Here is a 15,630-nt window from a genome sequence, read left to right as displayed (position 1 = left end):
GTGTGATAATGAGAGAGAAAGAGGGGACAGTTGCATAAGAAGGAAGCAATGAGATGGATAACCTTCATTTCTCATCAGGAATAAGGCCATTTTGAATGTGCGAAGAGTTACCCGGGCAACGGCAGCATCAGGAGCGAGCGGTAGCCCTGGGAAACCTGCCTACACCTCCTTGTCTCCGTCACGTATGTCAGAGCTGCTGAAAAGCGGTTATTCTTAACAACTAAATGTGGCAACGAAACAGAAGCACCGGAGGCTGGGAATGAAAACTATTTTGTAAGAAGCTATAAAACCATCACTTGCTTTCTTAGACGTTTATAGTGAATGATCCAGGGTCCCCCCACTCCCCTCCAGGGTTCCCCCTTAAGACCAGAATCTGTGTTTCCGTGGTGAGGTTCAGTCGAGGGAACATCACACATTCAGTCGGATGCTAAAGCGTCCCTTGAGGCTGATTTCCCCGAGATCAACCTTCAGGTTAGTGCTCCATGTGTCGAGCTGACTGACGAAGATCACACTTGAAGAGATGTGAAGACAAAACTCACGATTCCTTTGCAACAAAAAGGTTTACCTTTAGCTTTTACTTTGTTTTTCTACAGTTGCCTTTGCATGTTACTTATATATACAATTCAAAAGTCAATGTTTCTTTAGTCAAATAAAAGCGCCAGGATGCAAATGTGTCCGTGTGTGCGTTTCTCTGTTAGTGTGTGTGATAATCTCGTGAAATCTCTGCGATCCGTGAAAGCATGCGAGGTCTGTCTCGATTGCCTCGTGGAGAAGAAAATGCTGTGTCTTCTCAAATAATTTCCAAAATTATGCAAGTGTATTGAAATATATTTTAATAGAATCGTAATGTGGGCTGAATATGTCGTATCGTGAATACATGATCTAGTGAACTGAATATGTCATATTTTAAGATGAATACAATATATCGTGAGCTAAATATATTGCATCTTAAGCTAAATATACATCTCATAGAATCGCATCGTGAAACGAATATTCTGTATCTTGAGCCAAACAACCGTATCGTGAGCTGAATATATCGTATTATAAGCAAAATATATCGTATCGTGAGCTATTCGAATACATGATATAGTGAGCTGAATATACCATGTTGTGAATTAAATACATCATGTTGTGAGTTAAATACATCATTTTGTGAATTAAATACATCATATTGTGAGCTAAATACTTGTATCGTGAGCTAAATATATCATACCTTGAGCTGAACATATCGTGACGTGAGCTGAATATATTGTACCGTGAGTTAGACACATCATATCGAGAGTTGAATACGTTATATCCTGAGCTAAATATATTGCATCTTAAGCTAAATATATTGCATCTTAAGCTAAATATATATCTCAAAGAATCGCATTGTGAGCTGAATATGTCGTATTGTGCGCTGCATATTCTGTATCGTGAGCCAATTTTACCGTATCGTGAGCTGAATTCATAATATAGTGACCTGAATATACCATGTTGTGAGTTGAATACATCATATTGTAAGTTAAATATATCATATTGTGAGCTAAATATATTGTATTGTGAGAAGAATATATATCGTATCGTAAACCGAATATATCGTATCGTGAGCCGAATATATCATATTGTAAGCTGAATACATGATATAATGAGTTGAATACATCATATTGTGAGCCAAATATATAGTATTTTAAGCCGAATATATTGTATTGTAAGCTAAATACATGATATAATGAGTTGAAGACATCATATCGTGAGCCAAATATATAGTATTTTAAGCCGAATATATCGTATTGTAAGCTAAATACATGATATAATGAGTTGAAAACATATCGTGAGCCAAATATATCGTATCGTGAGCCGAATATATCGTATTGTAAGCTGAATACATGATATAATGAGTTGAATACATCATATCGTGAGCCAAAATATATCGTATCGTGAGCCAAATATATCGTATTGTAAGCTGAGTACATGATATAAAGAGTTGAATACATCATATCGTGAGCCAAATATATAGTATTGTAAGCTGAATACATGATATAATGAGTTGAATACATCATACGATGAGCTAAATATATTGTATTGTGAGCGGAATATGTTGTCTCGTGAGCTGAATATCGTATTGTACAGTATTGCAAAATAAGACTATCGCTGCAGCCCTAAGAGCTCACGGCAGGTTTTCCTCTAAACTGACATGCTGGCCAACAACATTCCTTTAACCAAGGTGGCCTTAATAGTAATCTTGGTTTTAAGAACAAGATGGTATAAAAGTGATCATTATCTGGAGGGACAATAAACAATACAGCTTTATTTATATAGCTCATAACGTAAAGTAACACACAGGCACAAATGGAATCGATGATTTCCCAGATCATGTACTACACTCTACCTAAATATTCCTTTTTTGTCTGAATCGAGTGGCCATAAAAACATGGCAAATCGAGAAGAACCATTTGCTTCGCGCAGATTTCCTGGATCATGTACAGACAATGAGAAAATGTTTTAATACTCAATTTAAAAGTCTGTTTACTGTTTATTTCTCATAATAATCGACACTATTCCAAATGACCAATTCTTTAACCATAGTCATATTCAGTCGTATTTCACGCTCAAAAATTGGACCTAATAACTCAACTTCTTCGCAGAAATTGAGTTTACTTCCAGTTATTTCTGGAGAATAAAAGCAGAGTTCTTAAAATTACCTCATTGGAACTCCTGTCTACTGAAGTTTCAGATTAAAGTAAATTCAATTTCTTCTTATTTACTACTTGGAGACGAAACTGTGCAGCCACCTTAACCAGACCCAACACTATATCTTTATGTTCCATGTTGCCGTCACAACAGTGACAACAGCGTAAACAAGGAGTGTGTTGGTGCATCTAACTTTCCATGTGTATAAACAAACTGTGGAAAACGCACCGAGATATCATGAGACTTGGAGTAAATGGCCCCGATTCACTTTCAGCTCCCCACGGAGACGTCTGACGTTCGCTGGGCTGGGTGACAGCTGGACCGCTCAAACATTACCGCAATTTGGTCGACATGTGACTGCTCCTGGTTACGCAAATAGCAACGGCACAGTTTAAGGCAGGCGTGTGGTTAGCTTGACTTTACTCGTGTTGTATCGAGTAGGTTTTTTTTCTCAGGCAGAGAAACGACGTCAGCGCTGCATTTAGAAGAGCCTCAAAGGGACCCGGGACAAGCATCCAACTGTCCTCCATAAACATATTTGTTTCTCTTAACGGCTTCAGGAATTCAAACACACCGACGACTGCCGCACTCTACAAACACTATTTTAATCGCCGTATGGAAATACGTTCGCCTTCACCATCTCTCTCTCGCTCTCATCCTATTTTTAGTGTGGTGGCGAAGGATGAGAAGCACAACAGAGAGAATGGAAACGTCGAGCATCTCCATCCTCCGTCACGCTTCTTTCGCCTTTTACTCGCAACCTCGATTCGAATCGTAGACGAACCGCCCGAGACACTCTGGCAGCAGCGCGTCTCGCACAAGAACACTAATCCATGAGTATTGAGGAATAAAGACTTTTCGTGTTATGTCCAGCCAAAGCCCCGCAGTGGTGAGTGGACACACATATAGACGGCTCTGTGTCAACGCCAGACTTGTTTTATATGGTCACAGGACGGTCGTTGCTTGATGATGAGCAAGTTTCAGACGACCAATGAAACTACGAGTGCTGAAAAAAGGGTAAAAAAATGATTTATTTTACTCAAAATACTGGGATAACAACCAACAGTCTATAGTCAAGTAAACAGGTAGTTTGATTATTGTATATATTTATGGGGCCCTCGGAATGTCAAAGTATGATCATGTATAAATGGTTCTAATGCATTATCAAATGTATTTTGTATTTATTATTCATTTACATTTTCACATAACAGTTCCCTCCTTTTTGTGTGTTATTTTTTGTGTATATATTAATCCCTCAAAACATTTTTTTTTTTAAGTAAATTGAAGAAATGTTTTGAAATAAACTAATCTATACAAGAATAACATTGCAGCTTATTTAGCTTAATAAATGTCATGCCCCTAATAACATTTACAGAATTTAATGTGGCCCTTGAAAAATTTTATAAGCCCACCCTTGTTGTAAAGGGATGTGTATCGACAATCTGGCGATACAATACGCATCATGACACAGGGGCAACGATACGAAATGATTGCGATACTGTAGAAACTACTATTCATTTGTAGTATTGTCCGAGTACTTGACGGTGCTGTTGCATAGTCTAAAGACAGCGTGACTTTTGACAAAGTCGTAACTGCATTTGTTTGTTTTGAAACCAACATTAGCTTTAAAAGCTGCGGTAATCGACTGTATCCTCTCGTCCTCAGTCGTTGCCAGAGTTCTTGTAGGATTTCGCTGGATTTAGTTGTACCTTTAGCTGCAAAGGATGTAATGAAGTGCTGAAATCTATAATCTGAAAGTTTAATTGTTAAAATAAAGAGGAAAGGTACATATTTTCATGTTAATTGAGAAAATTCTAATTAATTCATTCTATACACACTTTTATGTTATTATATGTTATAAATACATAATCAAATCTATACAGTGCTGTTGAATATAAATACAGTATTGTGAAATAAATATTGCAATATTTAAGTGGATCGATATTTACTTTCTTACACCATTTTAAAAATAAAGATTCGAATTTTTACGTAGTTTACCAGCATGAATCCTGGATGTTTCCATCGCCGTTTACGTCAAGCGTGAGCAAACATCACATCAGTGCAGCTGAACCATAAAACAGGTGAGTCAACAAAATCAACGAGGAGTCGCCATTGTTCTACATCAACCGAAGCACCATTTCACTGCCCGACACACAATAGACCTCAGACCGTCTTGATGTGTCTGGTCCAGAGAAGTGGTTCATCATCGTTCTGCACTAGACGGTCACCTCACCACACACTGGACTCCTCTGTTGACATAAGCAAGTGTGCAGACTGTCCTATTTACCGCAGGTGCCTTTGAGGAACGCTGGTGTCAACGGGGAGGAAACACTAGGTTGTGACAAAACGCAGAGAAGAAAATGCCATCGTCGGCTAAACCAATGTAGAAAATGGGTTTAAAATGTGGAGCATGTACAGTGAGTCAGTTTTGCACCTACAGAGACTGGTTCATAACAGTATTAGGATTGCGAATAAGAGGCTATATTTCCAGGAGGATATGTATGGCATAAAGATATTAAAGGGATGACGATTTCAATACTCCAAAGTTCAGCCCGGGGGCCTATTATGCGTTTGTATCATATGGCCCATGCATCACTTTTGAGGCCAACTTTTGAAATTATCGTACACGCTTTTGATGACAATAATCCATGGGTCAATGCTAACTCCTTAATAGTTCAATTTGTCCGTCCGTCAGTCTATGAAACAATAATGCATTTTCTTTGTTGAACTCATTGAAGTTATTGTTGCAGTAATTTGGAACTATTATCCAGTATCCACCAGCCTTCTTTTCCTCGTGTAGCACCCAAACCTTACCCCAACTTTTTTTTTTACACTTAAACACCACTGAAACAGTACTCGACACCAAAGCCGTTAGCAAGAATGGCTACCGTAAACTTGAAAACACCAAAATTGCCTGTGAGGGACCACAAATGCTTTTTTTTGAGTTAGTGTTGTAGTAACAGCAAATGTTTCCCTTTGTGGGTCCATTTGTCACCGACCAACAAAAGTCAAGATCTCTTCCTCTTTTAACCGAAATTGTTACGCAATGAGCTTATTATGGGACAAAGTACATTATGAATATGATCTGGGGTATGCAAAAAAAACAAAAAGTATTCCCATTGGGATATATTTAATACTCGTAAAAACATCTTCTGGAAAGCAAAGTAAAACATTTTCAGCTTTTATAGTGCTAAAAAACCTAGCTATGTTTAGGTTAGTCAGATAATTCAACCAATTTTAACATCTCACTAAAACATATACAAGTAAAAATAAAACCAAATGACTCTAATCGTCTGCAAACCACAACAAGACGTGTACACTTAAGCATAGTTGTAGATTATTGGTCCATCTAAAGACAAAATAGAAGAAAAGAAATGAATCTTGCCAAATGAGAGAAACAATGAGTTGAATTTATCATCGTGGAAAAAAAGTTTCAAAGCCATTTTCAAGGCTTTGGGAAACATCCTGAAATCCTAATATCTGCCTGAAGTGGAAGACAAATTGAAATTACAGAGTGATTTGCATGGTATAAAAACATTCTTAGCAGTATTACTTCTTTCCTTTCGTAAAATTCTGAAACACTCAGATAAGTCTTCCGTCAGTTTAACACACACAAAAGTGTATTACATTTTGTGTCCCGAGAAACTACGCCGCATGTTAGAGTGGCGAAAATTCAATTTACCGCGATACGATCAGTCAGCAGTCATGGAGAGCTGGTAATAGAGACGAAGCTGGGAACATTATGTAAAGCAAATATTATTCTGTCATCATCCCTCTAACTAGATTTTTTATTTCACCAGTTGGGAAAAAGGAAGAGGCTGAGAAGTTTCTAACACCAACCAGTCGATGTGTAATGTGACAGCCATTGATCCGCAAGGAACTGGAATGGAAGTTAATGAACGAAAAGCGGCGTCTTACCACCCTTAATTCATTTAAAAAACGGACAGCTTCGGAAGTCAGGCTTCAGACAAGATCGCAAGATACTGAACCAACCGCAATTTTGACACCAGACGACGGGACCAAAATACTAATGTCTGGGAAAGATGATTCCGAAAGCGCCGTGTGCAACTATAACTGGAGTAATTACATTTCAAACCAGCTGGTATCACACGGAGTCTCGTCTACTTGGGTTCATTGACTCGCGGAATGTGCTCGGAATCTGATCAATCTCAGTTAGGAGCAGTTCCTGATTGTGTAATGAGGTTGTCACAGGCTTCATTCGGGGGACCGAGCGGCCCCGGCGAACACAGACGCAGTTTAGAAAAAAAATCAGGGTAAACATTTAAGAGGCTTCTGTCATGAGGAGAATAAACCTGATAAATCAACAAAACAAAAAAATGAAACTGATGCTGATGAGTTTTTGCGGGAAGGAACGAAACTTATTGAGTAATAAAAATTAACAAAGTTATGATTCATTACAGCTGCCAATGAGGTTATGCGATTGTTGTATTTATCCATCTATTACCAAAATTACTTGAACAAAGGTTGATGTATTACAGTAATATTTTGTTATTACAAGTGGATTTAAAGTTGTGAAGATTTTGTCATTAATAAAGGAGAAAACTTCATGAACACAGAATACAAACGGTGGTTAAAATAAACAATATTTTATAATATATATATATATTTATATATACTGTATATATATAATATTATAGTAAAGAAGGTTTGATATTACAAAAGCTGTTACTGGACTTTAGGAAAGAGGGTCGAGTTTAAGTCCTGGTTAAACACAAACTTTTTTCCTTGCTTATTGGCAACACAATCCCGCCCCCAAAAAATGGCTTCGGGTTCAGTTAAAAAACCTTCATGTAATTTACAGCAAAACACATTGTTTAACCCAAGACAATATCATTAAAATACCATTTAGAGAGAGATTTGTGTGGCTTATAAAAGCCCCTCACTATTAAATTGGTAACACATTGTGGTCCATCATGTTTAAGTAGGATTGGATATTTATGAATCGTCCTAAAGTGTGTTTCTAGTACTGTTTTGTTTTACACACACACACACACGTCTCTACACGGATGAAACATATGTGAATAAATAGGTGAATCCAGTCATCTTGTCTTTGACCTGCTACGACCAGAAGGATTTACATCTTCTTTAAAAGGCCATAAATCACAAAAGACAACATTTTTTCCATTGTATTGCATTCTACGTTGTGTAAATCGAACATGATTTACGATCCGAGCGCTCCGTATCTAACCTAGAGAATATAAATGACGACCCAGGAATCCCAGTCGCGGTGTTGTCGAGCTCACGTTTGACCCGTTTGGATGAAATAATTCTAAACTGTCACCTTCGGAATAAGCATTGTAATTCGTCCGACACCGTTGCGTGTCAACGCCGCTATAAAATATGTGACAACATTGTTGAGCGGATGTGAGCCCTGGCTACATACACAACACAACGATCAAGTCCAACACAAACACACACAGCCGCACACTTTACATCCTGTTAAAGCGTGACCACCAGGCGCCCTCATTTCCTTGGCAACATTACACCAGTGTGTTTCAGATAATCTCTGGAAGGAAGCTCGAGTTTTGTTTTATCAGCAGCGAGACTCGTGCCTGTGTGCTCGAATTACAAACACAACGAAAACATGTCACAATCACAGGTGTAACAATCTCCTAGATAAAGATCACACACAAGCAAAGTGGATGAAGTCACGCCTGTTTAAACCAGTGATCTCCGTTTACTGCATCTTGACAACTGCAGACTTAATTCAACCATTTCCTGCTTTGTTATCATGATTCAAATCTTTTAAGGGCAACTGTTGATTTAAGTGTGTCTTAAATAGATATTGGACTCTATTGTACTCATCAGTATGTGTCTGTTTGTACAAAACTCTCTTTTAATTTAAATAATTACATTAGAAAAAGTGCTTAAGCCCCGCCCAATGGAAACACTTTGTTTTGCTGGAGATGAAATCTTGTTTACCATAACCACACCCACTCTGCTGTGATTGGCCAAGCATCAGTCTCGGAAGTCCCCACCGACCAGGGACTCATTGTACCAACAAAGCATGATACAGCTGGAGGGAAGGGGAAGGGAAGGCTATAATTACGTCATAATGGGCTTCACTCTCGTAACCCCTTGTTCGCCAAGATTGTATAAAGTAATATCTTCAAAATATGGTCTTGATGAGGGACCTACTGCATCTTGGAGAGGAAGACTTCAACATTTGAAACATGTGAGTGAGTCAGAAGAGATGGTTTTTCACATTAGTTGCCCTTTAAAGTTCCTGTTTCTATCCCTTTAACCAAAAAAAAAGTGGGTCCACATCGTCTACGTTCACTTTTTTTTCCCTGACGTCGAACATACGACAAACTTTTGTTGTATTTCGATTAATGTAAAGCAACATAATAGTGACGCAGGCCACACAAAGACCTCATAGACGTCAAGGACAACAGAAAAGAAAGAAAAAAGACTAACGCTGATATGTGAAGGCATCTATAGGCGGCCAATCAGAATCTAGTGAAGTAAACACATGTTGAGGTCAATGGATTGTTTGCATTAAGTTTTGAGATTCATTGTTGTAGACATGAATATATTACCCACCAAAGATCTTTGATGTACTTGTTTACGTCAAACATAGTCATAACCATATTTCCATTTGAGAAACGTCGTCCCAGTAAACGTTCCTTTCTCTTCGGAACCATTTTCCTTCTAGAAATATGGGTAGATGTGACAAGAATCCAGGTCAAAGTGAAGGGTATTGTATGGACGGATGATGAAATGATTTCCCTTTCCCTGAAAGACGGACGGGGGGAATCTTCCCCGGTCGTCAATGACAGACGCCAGAGTGTGTCAGCGGGATTCCTCACATCATAAAACATCCAACTCTGCAGCAGCCCGTTGGAGAAATAAGGCTCATTCATACATTAAGCTTCCAATTAGGAAGAAGCTTCCGAGCCAAAGGCTACGCCTGTGTCGTCCATTCTGTGATTCTAATGAGTTCTCAAGCCCTGCCACGAATGCTTCATAATTCAACATTTGTAAGATTCCCTTCTTTTAATTCACATCTTAAGAATTTCCATTATAAATCATTTGTCAATACAATACGAATTCAGTTAACATGACATTTTTTTTTCCTTCAAGCCGATAGACACACATTGGCATTAAACAACCGTCTTAATACACAATAAATCACAGCCATATGAGGGTAAAGTCATGCACAATAAATGCAGTAATGTATAATATACAGACAAGTCTGTCTATCTAGGTAAGAAGTGTTCGGTTACTAGCTGGACTGTAAACTACATTCACATTTTTGTATCCCTTTTATTAAAGTACTGAATCTAAAAATTCAATTTTGGTCGGTCACATGATTTGATTATAAGGTCGACCCATGATGTGAAATATGTTCTTTAGATCACATTACTTGCGCCTCCAGTAGCGTTTCTCTGGAATCCGGTGGACTCAGGAGGCCGTATAAATGTAACCAAGTTAAGAGATAAAATTGTTAATTTAGTTTGTGAGTATCATCAGTAGAAGTTGTTCCTAAAATTCAGAAGTTTATTTTACAAGCCATGCTTGCCAAGAACCTTATATGTTATTCTTTACCACTTGTCTTAAACCACATCTACATTTACATTTCTAATTAAAAACTATTTGATGAAGTAAGTATGTTAGTAGGTAATAGTTACTTGTAAAGCGCCTTTCTGGACCAGGATCACAAAGCGCTTTAACAATCAAAAACAATATATAGTTAAAATATATACTTTAAAAGTTCAAGACACATAAGACAAACACAGGAGTCCCAGAAAATCAGGGAAAAGCTTTCACAAATATGAATGTCTTAAGATGTTTCTTGAAGAAGGAGCAACAGTCTGGAAGGATTTCTGATGAGTTTGACCATGAATAGATCTGAAAGTAAGAACCAGAATCTTAAAATTGATCGTGAAAGAAACTGCCAGCCAGTGAAGAGTTTTAAGGATCAGGGAAATGTGAGTTCTTCTACTAGAGCGGGTAAGTTTTCTCGCTGCCGAGTTTTGTATTAACCACCAGCGAGACAGATCCTTATTGTGACACAGAAGAGCCTTCTGAGAAGAGATAGTGGTAACCACATACTCAGGACCAAGTGGAGGTGTTAGCCTTGTCATTTATTAGCATCTGATTAGCAGCAGAGGTTTATAGCACACAGTTAAACGTCACGAGTTGTTTGAGAATCACTGTTTTTATCCAAAATGGTTGAATGTGCAAGACAAGACAACCCATGAGTGAAAACGTAAACAGCACGAAACAATGACTTTAACATTTTAATTTACAGGTAATATTAAAATGATTGTTGTATTTAATTTGAATCGACTCATAAAAATCTGTTATTAGGAATACGATGAAAGAGTTGGCTAAAGTAAACTCCACGGATGCTAGCTTGCATTAGATTCAACACATGATTTCTTAACCAGACCTTAGTTTATTATGACATTTAGTTTGGAGCCGGAATTCCAGAAACATATTGAGCCAGTCCTTAGATAACTAAACTCAGCATTACATTAGCCATGTAGCTATTACGCTGCAATACACAAAAAAATAAATGGAATGAACCAAGAAGGTTGCTTTTAAAAGTCTTAGTAAAGTCTTGATTTTATTTATTTATAGTCCAGATGACAATAAGGGAAAATAATAAGTCATTAAGGAACTTCAAAAAATATATATATTAATTTCACATCTTATATGTCTGTCTATATGGCAAAATTGTAACAAAAAACAATCACAGACATTTTAGAACCACCAACAATATATTGGTGATTTATAATAATAATAATAATAGGTACGTAGGTAGGTAGGTAGATCTTTATTGAGTTCTACCTACCTACTTTACTGAAATTGTTTTTTCCAATTAAACACAGCAATACAGCAAATAAAAATAGAGCAAAAGAACAAAGAGAAATAAAGAAAAAGAACAAGATGATACAATCTAAGTCTAAAGATAAAGAACATTAATCAAAGAAAAATAACAAAGACAAATAATAAATATAAATAATTAACAATACTAAATAATAAAAGGTCAATTCAAAATCAATCATTTATTACATATCAATGATAATGATGTTGCAATGACTGAAGAATCAAAGCATGTTTTTTACCGGTACTTAAAATTCTCCTTGTACTTAAAGGACAACGCAAGCCCGTCTTCAGTCGGTCAGCCTCAGGACAGCCGCAGTACAAAGATTTACTCAGCGCTCGCTACATTATTAATACTGGTTGTAGCAGACTTCAGCTCAATTCTGCCTCCTGGATTAATTCACCGTGAACTTGCGCACCGACGAGGTTACAAACGATCAATACCTGGTGACGGAGAGGTCAGCGCCACCTTCACTTAATAGCTAATTATCTGTGAATTAGATGGTCTTGACATTTCGTAGGACGACGCTCTGGAAGTTCTGAACCCTGTGGCTTGCAAACTAGGTCTAATGACAGGAAGTGGGCACAACCTGCATTAAACCAATTCATCCAGCCATGTTATCACTCCACACATTTCTTACTTCACAAAAAAAAAGAATAAATATTTGTCTTCTTTATCCACTATTTCCCCTGAATTGCTGTTGGATTAACCCGCGATGGCCCCGTCATAGCAAATATACCATCGGCACTGTTTACTTTCAAGGAAATTCGTCAACATAACCTTCTGTAAAACTTTGTTTTTGTAAATAACAGCTTATTAATTTGTCACAAAGGAAAACAGGAACACGAAGAAAATAATTGTTTTGACTAAATAAAGTGCAATATCTTATGTCAGCACGTAAAGGTTTCAGGTTTGACACAAAACAAAACAGAACTCATACTGCATACACAGGTATTTGAAGGCAAAACGCATAAGTTGTTGTTACATCCGCCGAGGTAAAATAAAAATATATTTCAATGCAATTTCCACACAGTGTCATAAAGGGACAAGCAAGAGGTGATAAAATTTGGGTGACATTTTATTTGGATCTACAAAGTTTTTCACAGGCGCTGCTCGAGCCACTAAACAGGAAAAAAAGAGTTGAAGAGAAAAAACAGCATAAAATCAAGTAAAATAAATAAACTTTCATGTTACTGCAGTGATAAAATCTTTTGTTATTGTTCATTAAATAAGTGTTAGAGCTTCTAGGTGAGAGTGCTACTTTTTTAACTCGAGCAAATACCATCCAGGGCCAAAAAACTGTGATTTTATTCTATGTAGGGTAATGATGAGGGAAATAATACATAATATTAAACCAAAAAAAAAATGCATTCTTAATCTACTCTATTGATGTTATAGTCTATAGATTATATACTAATATGATGTTTTCATTGCAATTAAAACACACACCATCATCTTCTTAATTTGTTCTTTTGAGTCAAATTCCATTTAGAAAAAGTTTGTTTTCCTGCAGCAAAGCCATACTCTCTTGTTTTAATCCAATGTAAATAAAGTTTTCATTGCGTTTTAAATCAAAACTAAACAATTTCTTTTATGTAAATTATTTTCCATTATTTGTCATCATTTACATTTCCTTTTACTTGGAGTCTTTCCAACTTTCCATCATTAGTATATGGAAACAAATATAGAATACTTATTAAAGCAAAACACACAAGCCACACAACTGGAAGCATAAAAGCTTGTCAATATAAAAAACATATTTCCATTTAGACATTTTAAAATATCACTCAAAGTCACCAATTAGCGTAAAATGTTTTTGAAAGTTCCATTATCTGCACAACGACCAGACAAATTGAAAGGGTCATAATGTTCTTCAGATTTTGAAGGTCAATCCTTTTAAAGCCAAGTGAAAGATTTTGAGCCTTGATATTTTCTGCCTACGACTACTTTAACTCAGCCGTGAGAAATTTGCAGCGTGTGCAAGACTCTTCAAAAAAAAAAGGCCCATCACGTATTGATCTTGGATAAACAATAGCCATTTTGCATATTGTGCTGGTGGTTGAATGACAGCAAACGTTGATAGAAGAAGGAAGTTTTTCTGTTCATGGCTACATTCAGGGAAGTGTCAGAGAGCGACTCAAGGTTCAAGTGAAAAAAGGGAAACAGTGAAGTAACTACGGAAAACCACAAAAATTCTCGCCCACTTCTAAACATACAGTTATGTCAACATGTTCATTTTTCTTTGAAGGTTTTTTTTAATGTAATTATACTTTTATTTTACGTATTTGGATGATATTGTTCCTGTAGTTAGCCAATGTATTTATTACGTACATGTGTATTAACAACAAAAATATCAGTCATAAAATATTTCCAGTCAAAAAACTTCAATTATATCCAATAATTTATAATGAAAAAATGAACCATTCAAGTAACCCATGGTATATGTGTTAATGCAAAAAAAGAAAAAAAAATGTAGGCGGACTCAAGATGACGATATATATATTACAGTGTTCTGCCCTTTCCTAGTAAAACAAAAGAAAAAGTTCTTAAAGTGCAGACACTCTTAACAATTAAGTGATCGAGTCTATCATGAAGTCTTGAATACTCTTTTCGTTACTATTAGTGTGTATTGGCAGGAATCTGGCAATACACATCAGGATACAGGGGCAAGGATACAATATATAGTGCGATACTGTAAGGATATATATTTGTAGTATTGTCCGAGTACTTGACTCTGGTGTTGCAGAATTTACAGACCACATGACTCTTTACGAAGTCGTAACTACTTTACAAATTGTTTGTAAGCCATAATGTCTGAAGGTCTGCTGAAGTCGACTGCATCCTCTCGTCCTCAGTCGTCGACAATATCCCGCAGGATTTAATTGTAGTGGAGCATGTAAGGTACATTAAGAAAAAAGTATTTCATAGATTCCTTATTAAATTATAAAAAGATTCAAAAACATATTAAACATTAGTTGAAAGCCAAATAAATACACGGTTTTCATTCTTGACCTGCAATCCCTTCAGATTCGAGCCGATTACATTAACAGTGTCAGGTTTGTTCCACCTCGAACGATGCGCCCTGATAATGATCTTGAGCTCAAAGGACGAAGGGGGGGGTGTTGGCCGCTCATGACCTTGAGGTTGCAGCAAGAGCCTCACCTGTCCTTCTGCCACTTCTGGCCTCGGCCATGAGCTGGGGGGCGACCGAGCGTAGCCGCCATCCATCATCGCATCACACACACGTTGGCCTAGTTTAATGTCCTTTTTCCCAGACTGGACCGGAGACACGCCGGGCCACACAGAAACATGGAAAGCAGCTCATTAGTCCACGTCGACAGCCGCGGTTCACCAGTCGTTTAGCACTTCAAGGGTGAAATCCCCACTCAGTTTATAATAAGGAGCGAGTCCATCCCACCAGCAACCGTTCCTTTATATCGCTTTCCGTAATTCAGGGCAGATTAGCCGCGCTGTCAGGGTGGACCATTGAGGAGTCCAAACGTGAAAATAAAACCCTTATTGTTGGGTAAACAAGAGGCCAGATGGACCACAAACACATTGTCCTTTTGCTTTCCCCCCGTGAGGCGAACAGCAGGTCGGAATGAAAAGGTAACAGCAGGAAAGTCAAGTAAAGGAGAGTCGACCAACACCAGTAAGATAGAGAATGTTTAATCAAACCTGAAGCGAGTGGAGCCCAAGGGCCCTTTGCCTACCATAGTTCTTGGACTATAAGGTGCACTGGATATTAAAGGAGCTTTTAATCTACAGAAGGGCCAAGTATCGATTTGAAAATCTTAGATTCTTGTACCCATACTGATACTTTCAATAGGGAAAAAAAGAAAATTCGAATTACATCTGGGGTTTGATTTTCAGCATCGGTAAATTTACACCGTTTTCTTCCTGAAAATAATAAATACCAGTAACAAATAACTTCCATGGCAAAAGAACACTTACAAATTACAAATTAATCTGACGTTTACTGCCTTTCTCTTCCACAAAAATCCACACATTGTCAAGTTTTGATCACTGGAAACTTGGCACTGAAAAAAAACGTTGTTTCGATAGTCGGTACTTCTGAAGCATTTCAGAACCAATGTTCTATA

The 15,630-nt window shown here is 37.3% G+C and overlaps 1 protein-coding gene across 2 annotated transcripts in view; it reads right to left on the bottom strand.

Annotated features, from left to right (window-relative positions):
* Nucleotides 1-15,630, bottom strand: part of mcu (mitochondrial calcium uniporter) — an 81,504-nt gene that overhangs the window by 57,045 nt on the left and 8,829 nt on the right. The gene's annotated exons all lie outside the window — the stretch shown is intronic.

Source organism: Callionymus lyra, chromosome 11, assembly GCF_982586985.1.
Source record: "Callionymus lyra chromosome 11, fCalLyr1.hap1.1, whole genome shotgun sequence".
NCBI classification, from domain to species: domain Eukaryota; kingdom Metazoa; phylum Chordata; class Actinopteri; order Syngnathiformes; family Callionymidae; genus Callionymus; species Callionymus lyra.
The sequence above is the reverse complement of the archived record's forward strand: the minus strand, read 5'-3'. Positions and strand labels throughout refer to the sequence as shown.